At 37.7% G+C, this 18,066-nt stretch overlaps 1 long non-coding RNA gene across 3 annotated transcripts in view; it reads left to right on the top strand.

Moving 5' to 3' along the window:
- The window catches only part of LOC120885663 (uncharacterized), a 52,693-nt gene extending 34,931 nt beyond the window's left edge, over positions 1 to 17,762 (top strand). Inside the window, exons 4-8 of one of the 3 annotated variants that reach the window (XR_013438299.1) lie at positions 3,195 to 5,075; positions 5,546 to 5,660; positions 8,450 to 8,604; positions 8,987 to 9,051; positions 11,795 to 17,762. This is a non-coding gene — a long non-coding RNA (uncharacterized LOC120885663). The remainder of the gene's footprint in view (positions 1 to 3,194; positions 5,076 to 5,545; positions 5,661 to 8,449; positions 8,605 to 8,986; positions 9,052 to 11,794) is intronic. The other 2 variants (XR_013438300.1, XR_013438301.1) reach the window with 2 other exon arrangements.
- The last annotated feature ends 304 nt before the right edge of the window (positions 17,763 to 18,066 follow it).

Here is an 18,066-nt window from a genome sequence, read left to right as displayed (position 1 = left end):
TTAAATTTCATAATTGATTTTAAATTCTGACATCATGCTTCCATTTTTAGAATTATTTCAAACACAAAAGTATTTTATGAGCTGTATTACACCTTGCAAAGAGTTGGCTTTATTCGAGTCTGTAGTTCAGTATTATATGACAGCCTTTTTCTTATGACAGGACTATAAAGTACTAAACACAGATTCGTCTATTTTTTTGTTATTGTGAAAAACTAGTTATTAATTTGAAAATGACTGTAGAATCTTCTAAGATATTTTAAATGTTTGTTAGAGAATCATAAAACCCATTTGTTTTATGACTGAAAGAGACTAGCACTCATCAAACCAAATATTTTCACTTCCTTTGGCAAAATGGCTTATTCTTTGGGGTAAAAAGTGCAATATGTACCAGAAACATCTTGACATATCAAGAAATCAAGATGGTTTTCAAAAACTAGTGGGTTGTGTCAAAAAGTCTAATGAACATGACCAAAAAGGGTAGTATGTAAGTTGGGAAAATTTCAACATTAGATTATCAATCTATAGACTGATTATATTAAATATGTTTAAAATTGGGAGTTCCTAAGAATAGTAGTGACAGAGGGAAACAGAGAGAGAAAGAGTGAAAAGTGAAGAGAGAAGAGGAGAAGGGAAGGGAAGGGAAGGGAAAGATACTTGTCTTTCGGAAACACATCAACATATCTTGAGATAAAATGATATAAAAACAGGGATTTGCTTAAATTAATCCAGTGGAAAGAAATGGGGTGGTGGGTAAGAAGTAGGTGTGAACATGGACAAAGAAAATTCACTGGGCTGGGGATGTGGCTCAAGCGGTAGAGCGCTCGCCTGGCATGCGTGCGGCCTGGGTTCGATCCTCAGCACCACATACCAACAAAGATGTTGTGTCCACCGAGAACTAAAAAATAAATAAAAAAAAAAAAAAAAAAGAAAATTCACTGAGGTTATCATTGTCGAAACTGAGTCACATATAAACAGCAAGTAGTTCTTATTGTTATTTTCCTTGCTTTTGTATCTGTTCACATTTTTAATAATGCAAATTCTAAAGATCCTCATTTTGAGTAGGCAGAACTAACTTGGAAAAATGACTAATTGTAGGTTTTGGGAAATTGACAAGATTTTATTATACCATAAACCAAGAAAGTTATTAAAGACTTTTGGGATTATGTTGCAAGAACTTCATAGTCTAATTGAAGAACCCACTAGCCAATTTGGGCAGAAATAAGAATAATATATATATATATATACTTTTACTAGTATAAAAAAGTATATCCAATATGTTTAAACCCAGAAATATGTAATGATTTTAAACAAATGAGACTTCACTATTTTCCTTTGGAGGATGCTGGAGAAATAATTCATTATTTTTAGAAATTCATTATTTTTAGAAATTTCCCTGTAAAAACAGGGAAAGATTTAAGCACGTGTCTCATCTTTCTATATAGCTATAACTCAGGGTAACAGGGTAACCAAATATTTCCCAAGGCGAAGTTACGGTTCTTAGAAGTACCCAGCTAGTAAAGGTAGAAGGCATGAAATTAGCCTTCTACCTTTAGAAGGAATTAGCATATCAATATTTTGCAACCCTTAATAAAATAAGAGATCTAGACAGGAAGTATAAGAGACAAACATATTAAATATCATCATAACCATTGCAATTAGCAAAGTTCAGATTGAGTAACCCTATTGACAGATGATTTTCTTTCCCTTTCTCCAAATAAAGAAGGACAAGGAGGGAGACAATCTATAGTTTACAAGACGTTTCAACAATTAAATTTTATGGACAGCATGTGGATCCTATTCCAAAAGTATTTTTTCATGAGTTTGACAATTAAAAGCAAGGGACATTGATGCATACCACCTGTAATCCCAGCTATTCAGGAGGCTGAGGCTGTAGGATCAGGAGTTTGAGATCAGCCTGGGCAATTGAGTGGACCCTGTCTCAAAACAAAGTAAAACAAAACAGAAATCAAAAACAAAAATTTGACAATTAGAGATATTTGAACACTGAATATTTGGAAAAATTGTTGCTAAGTTTTTTAGTATTTGAATTTTTTAAAAAACAAAGTAGTCTTCATCTTTAAATATATACACACACACACACACACACACATATATATAAAGAAGTATTTATTTATATCATGATATGAGTCTGGGATTTGTTTGACAATAACCCAGAAGATGAGGTAGGATATGAATGAATAAAAATTGATCCCAAGTTGATAACTATTGAAACCAGATGATAGATGCATGGGGATTATGATTTTTTTCCTGCCTATTTTTGTCTATGTTTAAAACTCCCATCATAATGTTAACAATGACAGCAGCAACAACAACAACGAAACCCAAAGATAAGGCCCAGAGACCACACAACTAATTAGGGACAGTCAGACCTGAGCCTGGACTCTGGACTTCCAATCAAATACTCTTTCCCTTATAACAAGCTGTTTTGCTGAGAAGCCAAACTTCTGGGGTACCAGATACGTGCCCAAAGCTTGACAAGCCAACAAGTGCACTAGGGAACACACTGTGGTGCGATCAAATACTCATACAAGCAGCTCATCAGCAAGCAGCCAAGTGGCAAATTGGGATTGACTGGGAGTGCAGAGCAGCTGTTGACTTTTGAAGTACTGCCCAGAACTCTTGGCTTGTCCTCACTTGGTCTTTAAGGGAGCCATTTCAAAAGCAACCCAGACTTCAGAATGCCCAAACATAGTTGAAAGTCAGCTTCATCTGTTGCTAGATTTTTCTTGATCACATCACAAGAATTAGTTATTGCTGAGATCCATATAGTCTGACTGGCACAGGGGTCTCATGACCATGAGGTGGTAGCTGAGGTCACAATGCCTGGGCACCAAAGATTAGAGAATAGTTAGTTTGAAGTGTCATTTCCACATTGTTCCAGGCAGCTGTATGACTAGACACTAAAACTGAGACACTACGGCTGTGGCTCTGGCATTGTTGGGATACCTGGGCTGGTGAGTAGGTTTGTGGGCATCTAAAAAACAAATGAAGATCATACTGAAAATCAGAAAGGTGATAAAGTGGCAGTGGCAGCTGCATGAAACCAGGAAAAGGGCACAGAAATCTTTCCAAGAAGAGAGACATTGGACCAATATGTAAATGCAGCTAGCTAGGCAGATGGTCGCTGCCTTTTTGCAGTATCCTGATTTCTGGGTTTTGTTTTATGTTCACAGGTTGAAGATCTCCTCAAAGGTCATTTGTGGCACAGAAAACCAGGGTGAAATTTTTTTATTCTCAGTACGAATACTCTGATTCCTCCATAACCAATATTCAAGCAGTTGCTCCTATTTCAATTGCTTTTTCCTTTCCAGTGTTCATTCCCATTTTTCTTTCTAACAGCACCCTATACCTCTATTAAAAATGATCCCTCCCCCATGTGCATCGGTGTTGGAATTATTAATCAAGTGGGCATGGTTTGACCCATGTATGCTAATCTGACTTCCTAGTGGGATATTGCAGTTGTGATTTACCACAATAGTGACCTCAGAGTGTCTATGGGGTCAAGCTCTTCAGAGCTCTAAAACTTTCCTTCTCAGAAGCCTGTCCTTTCAAAGGCCAGAATCTTTTCTTCATTCCTGGGACTTGTCTATTTTCTGTAAGATTCTCTTTTTTGCTTAAGTTGGAATTGGTTTATGTTGCCCACAGCGGGACCTAGATGCCATTTTGTCCATGCGTCTCATCTAGGATCTAAAAGAGAACAAATCAAAGATATTAAATATTCATTTACTATGGGGGACAACAATTTTTCAGTGCTACCTAACTGAAGTTATTTGCATACGTGTACATAGCATTCTTCTATGCTCTTTAACTCGTTCCTTTGTCTCCGTATTTTTTTTTATTAGTGCATTTTAATTGTATGCAATGGTGGGATTCATCATTACATATTTATACATGTACTTGGTATAATGTGATCAATATCATTTCCCATTGACTTGTTTTTAACAAAAAGCCATTTGGCACGAAATGTTGGTGTGTTTTTGGTTTTCCTTTTCCTTTGGGGGGAAAAAATCATAAAATATTTTATTTTTTTAAAAAATATTTTCTTTAGTTGTAGGTGGACACAATACCTTTATTTTATTTATGTGGTGCTGAGGATGGAACCCAGGGCCTCACACATGTGAGACAAGCGCTCTACTACTGAGCCCCAGCCCGAGCCCCAGCCCCATATTGTTTTATTTTTAAAGAGCACATTACAACATACCAATATGACTTTCATATCTTTCTCCTAGGTCTTCTGAAGAACTAGACAAACTTAGCGATAGATAGTATTAATAGCATGAATCTAAAGTAGGATGAATATCCTTAAAGTCCAAGAAAGTTCATAATGCTCAAAATTCATATGCTCCTCAATTCTTTTCATCTATACTTTCAAAAAGAGATTTCTTCAAAATTTTTTCCATGAAAAGAAATTGTAGTCTGTATAAATTGAGTGTAAGTTTATGTGATGCACACTTTTTTTTGTTGTTGTTGTTTAGATACTCACTAGACCCTAAGATGAGTTAAGACACTTCTTGGGCATGGAGAGAGGGGAATGGGCTTCTTACTGGGGCAATGAGCCTTCTTATTCACAGGTAATGCTTGAACCCTGGAAGATGGAGGGCCACCTTAGCCTTCAGGGAGGAATGAAGTAGAACTCTGGAACTTTTCCTTTTCTTAGGTTCATTCACAAAGGTCCATTCTGGCTTTCTGACTCCCTGTTATGGACTGGATTGTGTACCCCAAAACTTCTGTGTTGAAGTTTTAATTTCTAGTGTGACTGATAAGGCCCTTAGGGAAGTATTTAATAACAAATGAGGTTATAAGGTAGGACCTTCACCCATATGAGGAGAGGAAGAGACACCAGAGGTCTCTCTCTCTTGAGGATCTCCTCAAAGGTCATTTGTGGCACAGAAAACCAGGGTGAAATTTTTCTATTCACACAGAGGAATGATTATGTGAGGACAAGACCTGAGAGTGACCAAAGTCTGCTAGCCAGAAAGAGAGCTCTCATCAGAAACTAACTCCAACAGTATCTTCATCTTGAACTGTGAGAAAATACATTTCTGCTGTTTCAGGTACCTGGTCTCTGGTATTTTGTTATGGCAGCTTGAGCAGACAGTCCTCTCCCTGCATATGTTCTACAGTGCCATCATATATGGCTTCACTTTTCAGTTTCGGTTACCTCACTCAACGGTGATCCAAAAATATTTATAGAAAATTCCAAAAATAAATAATTTATAAGTTTTAAATTGTCCACCATTCTGGGTAGCATAAAATCTCAGGTGACCCAGCTCTATCCTACCCAGGACACAAATCATTCCTTTGTTTAGGATGTCCAGGCTACATTTATGACTCACCCATGTCAGTTAGAGAGGGAGAAATACCACATTCATTTATTTCTTTATTATAGTGTATTGCTATAATTGTACTGTCTTTTTTTATTAGTTATTATTGTTAATTTTTTACTGTGTCTAATATGTAAGTTTAGTTTTATCATAGGTATTTATGTATAGGAAGAATATATAAGATCTGGTACTGTTTGCAGTTTTAGGCACATACTGAGGATCTGGAATGTATCTTCCATGGATATGTAGGGGGACTACTATACACGGTATTTCCACATATACCTCTCATGGGCTCCAACAGCCTATGATTCTCAGGTAAGATCTATTTAACATTTCTGTCAATACTCCAAATTGACAGACTCTCAACTCCCTTTCTCCTTTACATCATTTATTCCTCCCTGCCTGCATGCCATGACTGGCACCTAGCTGCGCCTATGCTCTGTGACTACATACAGTGTGGCCCCCGTGATGCTTCTGCTACAGTCCCAGGTAATCACCATTGCTGCTTTCTGGCATTTGAATGGTGGTGCTTACCTGCTCTTCATGTCCAAGACTTTAGGAACAGTCTTTGTGCTTTACCATCAGCATCTCTTGTCATTCTTGTATAATTTTATGACAGTAGCCTTTATCCTATTAGTATACCTTCCTGTTCTCTCTCTCTTTCTCTCTCTCTGTCTCTCTCTCTCTCTAGATCACAACTACAATAGCCATTTTTTTTTTCCCAGCATACATACGGGACTTCTGAGGGTTAGGTCAGGATGGATTCAAGCCCAGCTTCACTCTGTGCTTGGGCCCACTGGGCCATTCTTTCTGTTTTTTTTTTTTTTTTTTTTTTTTTCAGTACTGGGAGCAGAACCCAGGTACATTCTACCATTGAGCTACATCCCCAGACCTTTAAAATATTTTCTTTTAAATTTTGAGACAAGTCCTCTCTCAGTTGCCCAGGCTGGCCTCAAACTTGCAGTTCTCCTGCCTCAATCTCCTGAGTCACAAAGATTATAGATGTGCCCCACAAGCCTGGCTTTTGGATTTCTTTCCTTAGACCTGTTTTTGTGCTTAGCACATGGTAGGGGATTTCATTGTCTATTCTGCAGTTTAACCTCCACTGACCTTATTCATACCCTTTCAGTATGTATCAGAACCCAGATTTTAAAAAGCATTCTACATCTTTCCCTTGAGTTTGCTATGACCCATGAAAATTAGTGGATATGTTTCCCCAAAATCCATGTGTTGAAACTTAATCCTCAGTATGATGGTACTGGGAGATGAGGCCTTCAGGAGGAGACTAAGTCATGGTTAAAAGAGACCCCAGAAAGCTCCCGCCCTGCTTCTGGCAGGCTGAGTGAGGAGCTAAGGAGGAAGCATGTGAGAAAGTGGGCCCACAGAGGCACTGAATCCGCTGGGGCCTTGATTCTGGATGCCCAGCCTCCAAAAGCACGAGAAATATATTTCTGTTGTTTAAAAGCCACCTGATCTGTGGTATTCTGTTACAGCTCCCTGAACAGATACCAAGACAATATATCTCGATAGTAGCTGAAGGCTTGTCTAAGTTTACACGCTATCACATCCAAGACTGTTTTTCCAGCCAAGTGGTTAGCTCAATTCCTGTGGGAGTCTTGCCAGTTGGATTTTTTTTTTTAAATCCCATTTTAGCTGAGCTCCTAAGATACAGAGGTGAATAATGCATTCAAATGAGTGAGGAAGACAGCACTGTCATAGCTCAAAGAATTCCAGAGAGGATGCACCCTCCTCATGCTCTTTGTGTGTTCTTGCCTGCTACTAGTCCTGCAGTGTCTTGCCCAGACACATCCAAACTTGTTTGGACTCCACTCTCACCCCAAATTTTCTTGATTGCAGAACATTTTTCTTTTTTTGTCCTCCAATATCAGATGGATGTGTTTAGAGTCTCTTATAAACATCCCTTTCCTCTCTTGTTTTTGAATAACTTCTGGAGCGTTGCTGGCAAGAGTGACAATCTATGTCTCCATATTCCTCGCTTTCCTTACACCAGATACCACCGAGGAGTATAGTCCTGGCCCATCTTTACTTTGTCTAGATACCAGATGTAGGTTACAATGGCACAGTTCTACCAGCTTTTTAGAGGGTCCTAGTTGTTTTTTCCAGAGGAAAAGTGCTGTATACTATTGCATGCTTTATTCTGGTGGAATTCTTTAGATTAAAACCTAGAGGAGGGTATAGAGTTATAGCTCAGTGGTAGAGCACTTGCCTAGCTTCTGTGAAGCCCTGGGATCAGTCCACAGCACTCCAAAAGGGAAAACAAGGGGCTGGAATTGTGGCTCAGTGGTAGAGTACTTGCCTGGCATGTGTGAGGCCCTCGGTTTGATTCTCAGCACTGCATATAAATAAATAAATTAAATAAAGGTCCATCGACAACTCAAAATAAATAAATAAATAAAACAAAACAAAGCCATTTCAGGTGATGGTTATATAACAACTATCATTCATCACCTGACTTTCCATCTCTTTTTGGAAAATATAGTGCTGAAAAATGTTGATGGTGCAGGAGAAGAAAAACATCTTTTCCCCCTTCTCCTGGGTTCTCAGGCTAGGGTCCCATAAATCAGACTAGCATAATAGAGATTAACATGAACAAAGCCTTAGAATGATATTTTATGCAATATAAGTTTGATGTTTATAGGAGGCTTCATAAAGAAATGAAGACCCAAGAAATAACTAAGTCTGAATATTTTTGTGCTAGGATTGTGGAGAGTGGAAAGTCATGGGGAAATGTGATAAAACAGAAGGGATGAGCGAAGGACAGCAAGCTGGAGGTGTACACAGCAAGGCCTTTTTACTCAGAGTCCTCTTGTGTTCCTTTGCCTTCAGACACAGGGTATTCCAGTCTTCTGGCCTTAGTGGAGGAGAGGGAAGTCACAGTCCTCTTAGTGCCAGATTTTTTTTTTACTAGTTATTATTATTAATTTTTTACTGTGTCTAATATATAAATTATTCCTTATTCCTCAGCTTTCAATATCTGACATGTTTAGATATTTTCTTGACCTGTTCCACGTTTTAGGGTACCATGTTCTGAACCCTGTCAACAGGTAAAGCAGTGGTGACTCTCAGTGCCTTTTGCACTTTAGGTTGGCTCTGTCTGCAGAATCCAAGATGTCATCAAGCCAGAAAGGGAATATCTGTCAACTTTCAAAGAAGTTTGAGCAAGAGAAAATAATACTTGGGGTGTTCCCTGAATGAACAAGAAATCCTCATTTGCCCAATTTGGTACAGATTCCTTAAGGTGAGAAATTTCAAGGTACAAAACAACTTACCAATGTTTCCAGCTCATCATTATGTCTGTTACTACAGGAAATGGCACATTATTGTTAATTCTTTAACGTCAAGTCAGTACTCATCTGTAATTTGTTAACATTCAACAATTATCAGGTAGGACCTTAGATTATTGTTACTTGAACTCTGTAAGCTCAGGAATAGTTGGTCTTAGACTGTGGTCCTATTAAGGTGTCTACTCTTGGTATGGTTTGGTTTTCACGTTTTGACCACTTAAGGCACTTGCATAAATAAATTTATAAAATTGAAATAGTGCTTTCCAAAGTCAATTATTCTAGATTTTTCCATATTAATAGTTACACAACTCTTGAAATTCATTTGTCAAAATATAGATTCATAAAAGAACACCAGGAGTTCATTCTGGGGGACAAGCCACATCAAGACCTCTCTCCTGAAGGTAATCATTATTATTCCATATAATTCCCACAGTAATATGCCATGTAAAATCATCTTGATTATTTTTGCCTTAGGGTTTCAAGATAAATTTATATTTTATGGCTATGGGGAGAGTTAACATCCCATCCATCTGCCCCCCACAGTAGCCTGCCCCCACGGTAGCCTGGTTTTTAACAGGCATTAATCCAAATGCTTAAATTTGTGGATAAAACTGATTTGCAGAAACAGTGATGGCATCAAAAATAATGGTTGAACCACATAAAGTCGACCTTCTTAACTCTGCCTAGGTAGGTTATCAGCAAATTCATCTTGCCAAAGAGATTAAATCTGACTGGCACCTTTTAAACTAGGATGGTATTGGTGGGTGGCAAACTGACATCGAGGGAGAACATAAAAGTGTCATATTAGTGCTTCGAAGATAATTAATTGGGAGGTCATTATGCTAAGATAGCTCCAGTGCCTTGGGCTCTTATGGAAGCAAACCCAAACCCAAATCAATATAAACAGTAAAACAGAGCCCAAGCTTAGCCCTTCAGAAACTGCCAACCTCTAAACAGTGAGTTTCCACAGGATCACACCCAAATAAGGCAAATATCTAGCCTTAGCCAATCACGTAATTGCTTTTCTTTTGCTTCTGAGTTCAGTCTGTAAAGCCCTCTGCTCATGCTGCTAACCCACGGCTCTTTGAACCTTGCTCTTCCAGTTTTGAGTGGTACCCAATTCATGAATCCTTGAATGAACAAGTAAACACTGTTGAATTGATTATGCATAAAGTTATTCTTTTAACAGTGCTAAAATTTTTTCACCCGAGAGTGAGGATGATGGGAAATCACTTGCGGGGTTGAGGAACTTTGTCAGATCTTGAGGATGATGAGATATTGAAAATGAGAGATTCTGGCTGAACTGACCTGATAGGATTCTTGCTAACACTGGGCTCTTGAGGATATGCCCAAGGACAGGATGGAATTGAAAAATAAAGCTTAGCAGTGCCAGACTTGATCAAGGAGAGAGCCTTCCTCATTAGTGCATTCAAAAGTTCCAATCTGCATATTATATCCATGAAGAATGTGGGCTTTTTTTTTTCCTTCAAAAACCAAATAAATATATAAAGAACCATAAGTGATTTTATTCTTTTAAAAATCAGTACTGGAATTTTCCTTGTTTTGATAAATGAAACACATATTACTCTCACAATAAGCAGATGTTCAGAAAAATCTTCAACAGCAAAATAAATTTAAGTACAGCAATAACCACCCAAGTAAAGCTTTAATTCAGTCTTCAATTTTTCTTAGATAGTTTCTCTTGCTTTCTAAACAAAATTCTAGACATTAGGAGAGTTTCTGAATCATCCTTAAAACTCCCCCTTAACTCTCCTTAAAGTCTTGTCTGGGATATAAACTCACACTCGATTCATGAGGCTCAGCCTGTCTTGCACATCAGTAAAAGAGATGGTCCCCTGTGAACACATCAGGCTCTCTCTATCCTATGGTATTTATTTATTTACCTATCTATTATTTATTTATTTATTGGTACTGGGAATGAAACCCAGGACTTTGGGCATGCTAGGCAAGTGTTTTACCATTGAGCTTCATCCCCAAACCACCATCCCATACTTTTTTTTTTTTTTTTCCTGAAAAAGAAAATACTTAGTTTGTTTTTTGAGTCTTACATTCCTGTCAACTTTCCTATGCTATCTCTACTTTCAAAATTTTTTCACATCAATGTTCAAATATTGCAATACCTTAACCTGGTAACCTGCTTGCTATTTTTGTAATGTAAATGATGCTAGTAGTAAAGTGAAAAGCTGACACCCTCTTGCAGGACAGATCAAGTCAGGTGATTATTTTTTTATATTCATTTACACAAGAAAGCAAACATTTGATTCTTAGCTCTTGACATCTACTCACCATAATCTCTTGGTACACCCGCTGGGGATGAGGGAATGGAAAGTGAAGGCTAAAAAGTGAAGGCGCACATTGACAATCCCTGTTTTGCCTTTGGGCTCCAGAGGAGACACAATGAGGATTTATACAGAAGGAAGAGTTGGTTGGTCTCTCTAGGCCCTGGGAACTTCTGGATCCCTAAATTATTATTCCAAAATTATTTCCCCTTCCATTTACTCACAAGGATCTGACCCACAAGGTACTTAGTTTTTAAATGAAGGCACAAATAATTCTAAACAAAACAAACTAAACAAGAACAAAATCATGCACCCCTTGGCCCCCACCTTATTTAAAATTCTCAGATGCTTTAGAGGTAAATGAGACCTGCTGTGGAAAATCAAGACAAAATGTGGATTTTTTTTTTAAGGTAGACCTTTTTTTTTTTTTTTCCAAGAGAATGTGTGAACCATGCTTTTTTAGGAAATTACATCTTTTCCCATTTTTCATCTCTTCCACTTACTGGCCATGGCAAGCAGGTTGAACAGATGTGATGGAAGAATTAATACCAGTCTTGGGAACATGTAAACAAAATATTTCTTTGGAAATGCTCACTTTTAAATTCCGTCAGTTCAATCGGATACTGCAAGAACCTGGATTAGGGAAATGATTTACACCTCTCAGGCTGTTTGTCCGAACTTGGAGCCCTTTTGTAATTCGAAAAACGTGAAGATGAATGTAATTTTTCTCCCATGAACTGGCACAGTGTTTTAAGATCTTGGTTTGAGGGCGATAACTGCGTTTGTTTTAGTGTTAATAAATTCACCTTAGTAAGAATTGTTCTTTCTTTTCTTTTCCTTCTAGACACATTCATCTCCAACTCTCCCCTGTGAAAGAGCTGCATAACCAGTCAAAGAACAAGTATATAGGATTAGCACATTATGAAGAATAAAGAGAAGCTTTCAGCTCTCTGTCATGGATGATATTTATCACATTCTTCACGACTGGCTCTAATAACAGTGCAGAGATAAAATAGGTTTGATGCATCTCTTCTGTACGAGAATTTTACAACTGCAACTATAAGAAATCCAGGAGATGAAACACGCACTTCTCCCCTCTTGCAGATTTTATTAGTCTTAAAAATGAGAGGTGTGTGTGGTGGGGAGACTATTTCTACAAAAGTGGGCTTGGATTTTCTGTCTGTTATGCTAATGTATTCATAGGAAAAGCTGGTGCTGAGGGCGGTTCTCCAATTAAGACAAATGAGGCACATTGAATTTCTCCCCCAGGGCACAGCAGGGGTGCTGGCAAAATCTACTTTATTCTTTTCTGTCAGGACTGAACTGGAAACAAAAGCATGAAAATTCAACACATCCACTTACAGAATAATAAAGGCTGTTGTTTAAAGCGTGAAGAGTTTTGGCACCCTTCTGGGGCCTTATGCAAATCGCTCTTCCTCTCAACTGCTACCACACCATCGTTCTTGGAAATTAAAGATGTACTTGGTCGGTTAACAGCTGAAAGGAGAAGAGCAGCCTGAAACTCAATTAGATTTGTATTAAGCAAATAAATCAGGACTGACTGATATTGGCTAAACTAAAATGCATTATGGGCTGACAGTAATTCTAATTTGATTGACAAATACGTGTGGTATGTTATTAACCTAAGTGAAAGATAAGAATCTTTTTTTTTTTTTTAAGGATTTTGTTCTGGTAAACAATCCTGTTTCTCGTTAAACTTGCTCAAAACATTAAAGACAGAATACTAACTCGGTACTCTTTACAATCCGTGCTCTAGAACACAGGAAATCTATTTTGTTACATGCTAAGAGTTTAAGACAAAATTAATCTGCTGAAAGACATTTGTTTTCATGGATTTATTTGGTGTCTTGTGACATCTCAACACATCATTTGTCTGTGGAATGGAGTGCACCAAGCACTATTGTTATTAAGGTAGCCAATGCCAAACCACAGACCTGCATGTGGCCCATTACTTATCTGGAGCTCTGCGGTACCTGATGCTTTTCTGCACTAGAGCATTGTGAGGTTCAAAGTCATGAATGAAGGTTTTAATCAAACCCTCCCTGCTTTGCAGGGAGGTGAAAAGTAAACTATTTACATAGAGCGTGAATGTGTTGGTGTGTGCTCAGATGAACAGGAGCTTTTGCCTTGAGAAAAGAATTCTGGGAGAGTTTTCTTTGTAACTTATTTCCTTGTCTTTGTTGTTTACACTTTTCGACCTTAAAAAGATATAGGTGATTCCATTTAACATCTTGATAAATTATAAGGAAGTACTAACTTAATACTTCTGCTTTGACAGTACCATCTTCTGTTTTCTTCCCGGCTTGCTTTTCTGACTGGCTACCAGATTAAAGAGTCATTGTTATCTTTCAGTTATCTTTTCTTCTATCTTTTCCTTCCTGGCTCTGTTTGCCAAATCATGCTGCACTTTGTACCATGTAGGTGCCAGGAACTATATTCCCTCAGAAACCTGTTCCAACGCTGTCCCTTGTGTGGGCTGCCTCCTGCTGCTGCTCTTGTCAACACCTGCTCTTCAGTCTTCTCTTTCTCCTCTCTCCTGTAGCAAATCTAAGATACTTAGCCAAAATAGTTTTCCTGGACACCCAATGCCAATTAGTCCTCCCTGTCATGATCAATAGTACTCCTCGTTGATACTAAGAGAGACAGAAGAACATCACAGAACGAGATTTCATGAATTGCTGAGATTCACAAGGAATTATGTCCATTCTCAGAATAAATTCTGCATTTTAAACTTTCCAAACATTTGCCCTCTCAGACCTTCCAGCTCTCTTCTCACTTACTTCTTCTTCTTCCTTGGCATAGCTGGCCACTGGCCATCATGTGGACTCCTTTTTCTGTCTCATCTTGCATCTAGTTTTTGTTTTCTTGCCTCCATCTCTTAAAAGTAATCTGATATGTTAGTTTTTTAAACTTCAATATTTCCTCCAAACACTCGTATATAATTTACTAACAACAATCGCTACTACTTGTTGTGGGTTTAGAATAACTTTGTTCCATAATGTTGATATGGCACCTTAGTTTATTGAATATTTTAAGATGAAGGAATTTCGAGAAGTAACACGTGCAGGAAGGGCTTCCTGACCTTCCTTAAAGTGGGTCGCAAGACCTTAATTCGAGAGGTGCCCTTCCTTATCTCCAAAAACACATTTAAGGAAATCCTTATCTATAAAGACAAAGGGGTGTTGAGCAATCTGAGGGGTGGAAGTGTAGCTCAGTGGTAGAATTTAGCATTGAGGCCCTGGGTTCCATCTCCAACACCAAATAAATACACTGAACTCACACTTCTTTTGACCTATGATATTTGTCTGGACTCCATTCTTCATTAAACCTATCATAAACACCCAGTTTAACCACTTATTTTGGTCTTTATTGAAATTCTTTTTATTAAACAATACCTCACCTTTCCTCCTCTCCCCAGTCTTAGGTAATCACTGCTCTGCTTTCTGTCTCTATGAATTTACTACTCTAGGTGTCTCATATAGACACAGTGTCCGATTTCATGTTGCACAATGATAATGTCTTCACGGTTCATCCTTGTCTGTAGCATGTCTGAGAATCTCAGTCCTTTTGGAGATGCATGTACACATGCGTACACACACACACACATTACACTTTGTTTAGCCACTCATCTGTTGGTGGTCCCTACCTTTTGGTTGTTGAGAATATTACTGCTTTCAATAGTGGGGTACAAGAATCTCTTCTGTTCCCTGACTTCAGTTCGTTTAAGTATTGAATCTCAAGATTTGACAAAAACAACATGATTCTTCTTATAAATTTTTTATTTTCCTTCTTAAACCCTTTCATGTCTTCCTCCCAACCATAGCTCTTACAGTAGCTCATTTTCTTCCTGGAGTCATTTTCTGCCTAGAAATAAATACAACTTTATATCTACTGACAGGGCAAAGGTAAGTCAAATCAGCAAGGTGATGTTGTCACTTCTCCCAGTCACTCTATAAATGTGCAGCTAGTTTGGAGGAAGGAACTTTGCCAGATCCTTGATCTGTGATCAGCTTCCCAACTAAAACCAAATTATATCCAGAAGGATATAAATTTCACACCACAAATTCATATCCACAGTATCTCTCTGCTTCCTAGAGTGCCAGAACAGGAGTGGAAGAAAGTAGACTTGAAAAGGGTAGACTGACCCCTGGGTAAGGGGAAGGCTGTGTTCAAGCCCAGTTAAATAGATGGTGCTATTCCTACCAACAGGGACAGTGTTTTACTGCATTGCTATAGATCAACTGCTAAATACTGTTAGGATATCTTAGAGGCAATGATGTGTAAGAACTCACAATTGTTTGAAGGCAGTGTGATTAAGATTTTATTGATTGATTGATTGATTGTACTGGGATGGGACCTGTGGATGCTTTACCACCAAACTACACCCTAATCCCTTTTTGAGACAGTGTCTCACTAAATTGCCCAAGCTGACCTTGAACTTGCAATTCTCCTGCCTCAGCCTCCCATGTTGCTGGGTATTACAGATATGTGCCACTGTGCCTGACTGTGGTTGAGATTTTTAAAAATCCCAGAGGCAGAGTACTTTTAACTCACAGCCATTTGGCAATATTATTTCCACTCTCCATTCTGCCCTACTCTCCTCTCCTGCAACACTTAGAGCAAATCTTCTTTCTGGATTTACTGTTGAAATTAGAGTCTGTAATCTCTTGAAGTAAAGTTCCTTCCTTTATTTTGTTGACTTCACTATGTTTTAAAATATAAGTGTGCCAAAGAGCATATTGAATTCTGAGATTGTACATGTACTTGCTGTGGAAGATTTCAATCCACTAGTAAACGTTTAACTTGCTTCCAAAGCAGGTGGTCTTGATCTCTAAGGCAGTAATGTATAAGGAGTTAGAGAGAGATGGAGATAGACTGGGGAGCTTGTGATTATTTTTTTTTTGAGGGGGTAATTTAACTACATCTCCTGTTTATCCTGCAGATACATAGAAGGAGGGAGATGGATGGAAGGTCTTCAGGGACTAGTTGGGAGTCACAATGATGTGACTCCACATAGAATTCCACATAGCTTGCAAGTGTAGTCCAAGTCAGTATGGCCAATTCTGAAGTATCCTTAAGTGGAAGTGTCCATGAAATAGTTATTATTCATGCTGATCTTCTCAAAACCTTTCTTCATTCAATAAGACATGGCCCTGAGTTCATATAGTAATAACTAGATGCTTTGCTAAAAAGTCAAAGTTCTCTGCCTTCTGCTCAGGTGTTCTTGTTTCTCTCTATACATCATGGGACAGCCCTCCTAGGTTCCCTGTGCTCTGAGGCTCTGTCCTGACGTTGCTCTTTATCAACAGCATATTTCTTTATTTCAGTTCCCAAGATACACTTCAAATATAGACATTGTAAAAAGTTAATGCCCTCTCTGTGCATCTTCAGGGGCTAGAAGAGGTATGCTTATATTCTCTCTATATATTCACTCTATTGATCTATCACCTATAATCTATCATCAGTCATCTAGCTGTCATTTATATCTACTTTTTTATAGACAGAATTGGTACCAGTACTGAGACAGTGGTCAGTTAATCAGATAGCTTGTCAAGATAGGAAAACGTGAAAAATGATATATTTTAAACATCCTTCTAGCAATCTTTTTTATGAAGTGATGAGGGATTTTCCACCTATTGGGACATTTTATATGGTTTTTCTTGCACATATACATACTGCATGGTCTATAGTTTCCAATTTTCATTTTATTCAAGTGATATGAGAGTTGATGGAAAGTGTTGTCCAAGTAGAATCATTCCAAATACATGGTACTCAAATGTTGGCATCTGACTCATTTGGAGAACTTGTGAAAGCACAGCTTGTTGCTCCATCCCCAGAGTTTTGGACTCAGTAGATCTGGGGTGGGGCCAGAGAATTTGTACTTATTGAAAGTTTTCAGATGTTGATGCTGTGATCCAGGTAACACTCTTTGAGAATTACTGTTGTATATTTTCATTATACTTGATAGAAAGTAAATATGTTTTCAATGAAGAAGGAAGAATGTTGATTACAAGGAGAGATGGTAAACAGAAAGTAGGTTGAAAATTAATATAATTATACCCTCTTTTATATACTGGATATACAGTAATCCATATTCACAGTCATTTTTCCAGAGCACTCTTCATCTGATTTAGGATTATTGATAATGTGCTATGAATAGTTGAGTTTACAAAGCGTAAGAGGGAATCCTTGTGGAAGATATGAATGTCCTTTCAAATTCTTGTCCTCCACAATTGAGAAAGTTAACTTCTGAGTTTCTTTACTTGTTTACTTGTAAATTGGGCATGAACACAACTATACTGCACTCTCCAGAAGACGAAAGGAGATAACATAGAGTAGTTTTTCTCAAAATTTTCACTACTATCTTTCATGGAAAACAGAGCAAGAATTTGGAAAAACACCAAAGAAAACATTGGAGAACTGTTTTATTGAGGTGTCCTCTTTCGTGTCTGATAATGAATACACATTTTGGTTTTTTCATCCATAATAGATACATTTATTTTCATATAAAAAATTTTACATAATATGACATTTCGCCACAACTATGTTTTGATTTCAAGTATGTTGTCTTTAAGGTATTTGAAGAACAAGCACCTTGAGAAACTTAGAAAAATGCTTTGTAAGTGGTAATGTGTTACATGAAGTTTCCTTATTATTAGATTTTATTTTGGCAAACATCTGAGACATTCATTAGCAGAGTCACTGGCTTTGATGTTTCATTTACAGATTCCTTATGCTGATGTTTGGATTTAAAATGATCAGACACCTAATAAAGTCTCTCCACCCCCAAATGTTGTCTACCACTTAAAAATTTATTTTCAGATTGAGTTTCAGAGATGTACCAAGGTCAAAGCCATTTTAGGGATGTTATTGGATCATGAGTTTAGTTCATCTACCCCTTAATAAACTAATAGATTTGGGAACAGTGAATGAGTATAATAGTTATCTAATGATGTATGTGTGTTACTTCACTGTGTGATCACTAGATCACTACCATATTCAAATATTTTAAATTTTATATTTATTCATAAGTATTTAAAAATGTCATTTCTAACTAGAATAAACCGAATGAATATATTTCAATTTATTCATTAT

The sequence above is a fragment of the Ictidomys tridecemlineatus genome, chromosome 1 (genome assembly GCF_052094955.1).
Source record: "Ictidomys tridecemlineatus isolate mIctTri1 chromosome 1, mIctTri1.hap1, whole genome shotgun sequence".
In the NCBI taxonomy this organism is placed as follows: domain Eukaryota; kingdom Metazoa; phylum Chordata; class Mammalia; order Rodentia; family Sciuridae; genus Ictidomys; species Ictidomys tridecemlineatus.
Note: the sequence above shows the minus strand (reverse complement) of the source record. Positions and strands in the feature narration are given on the sequence as shown.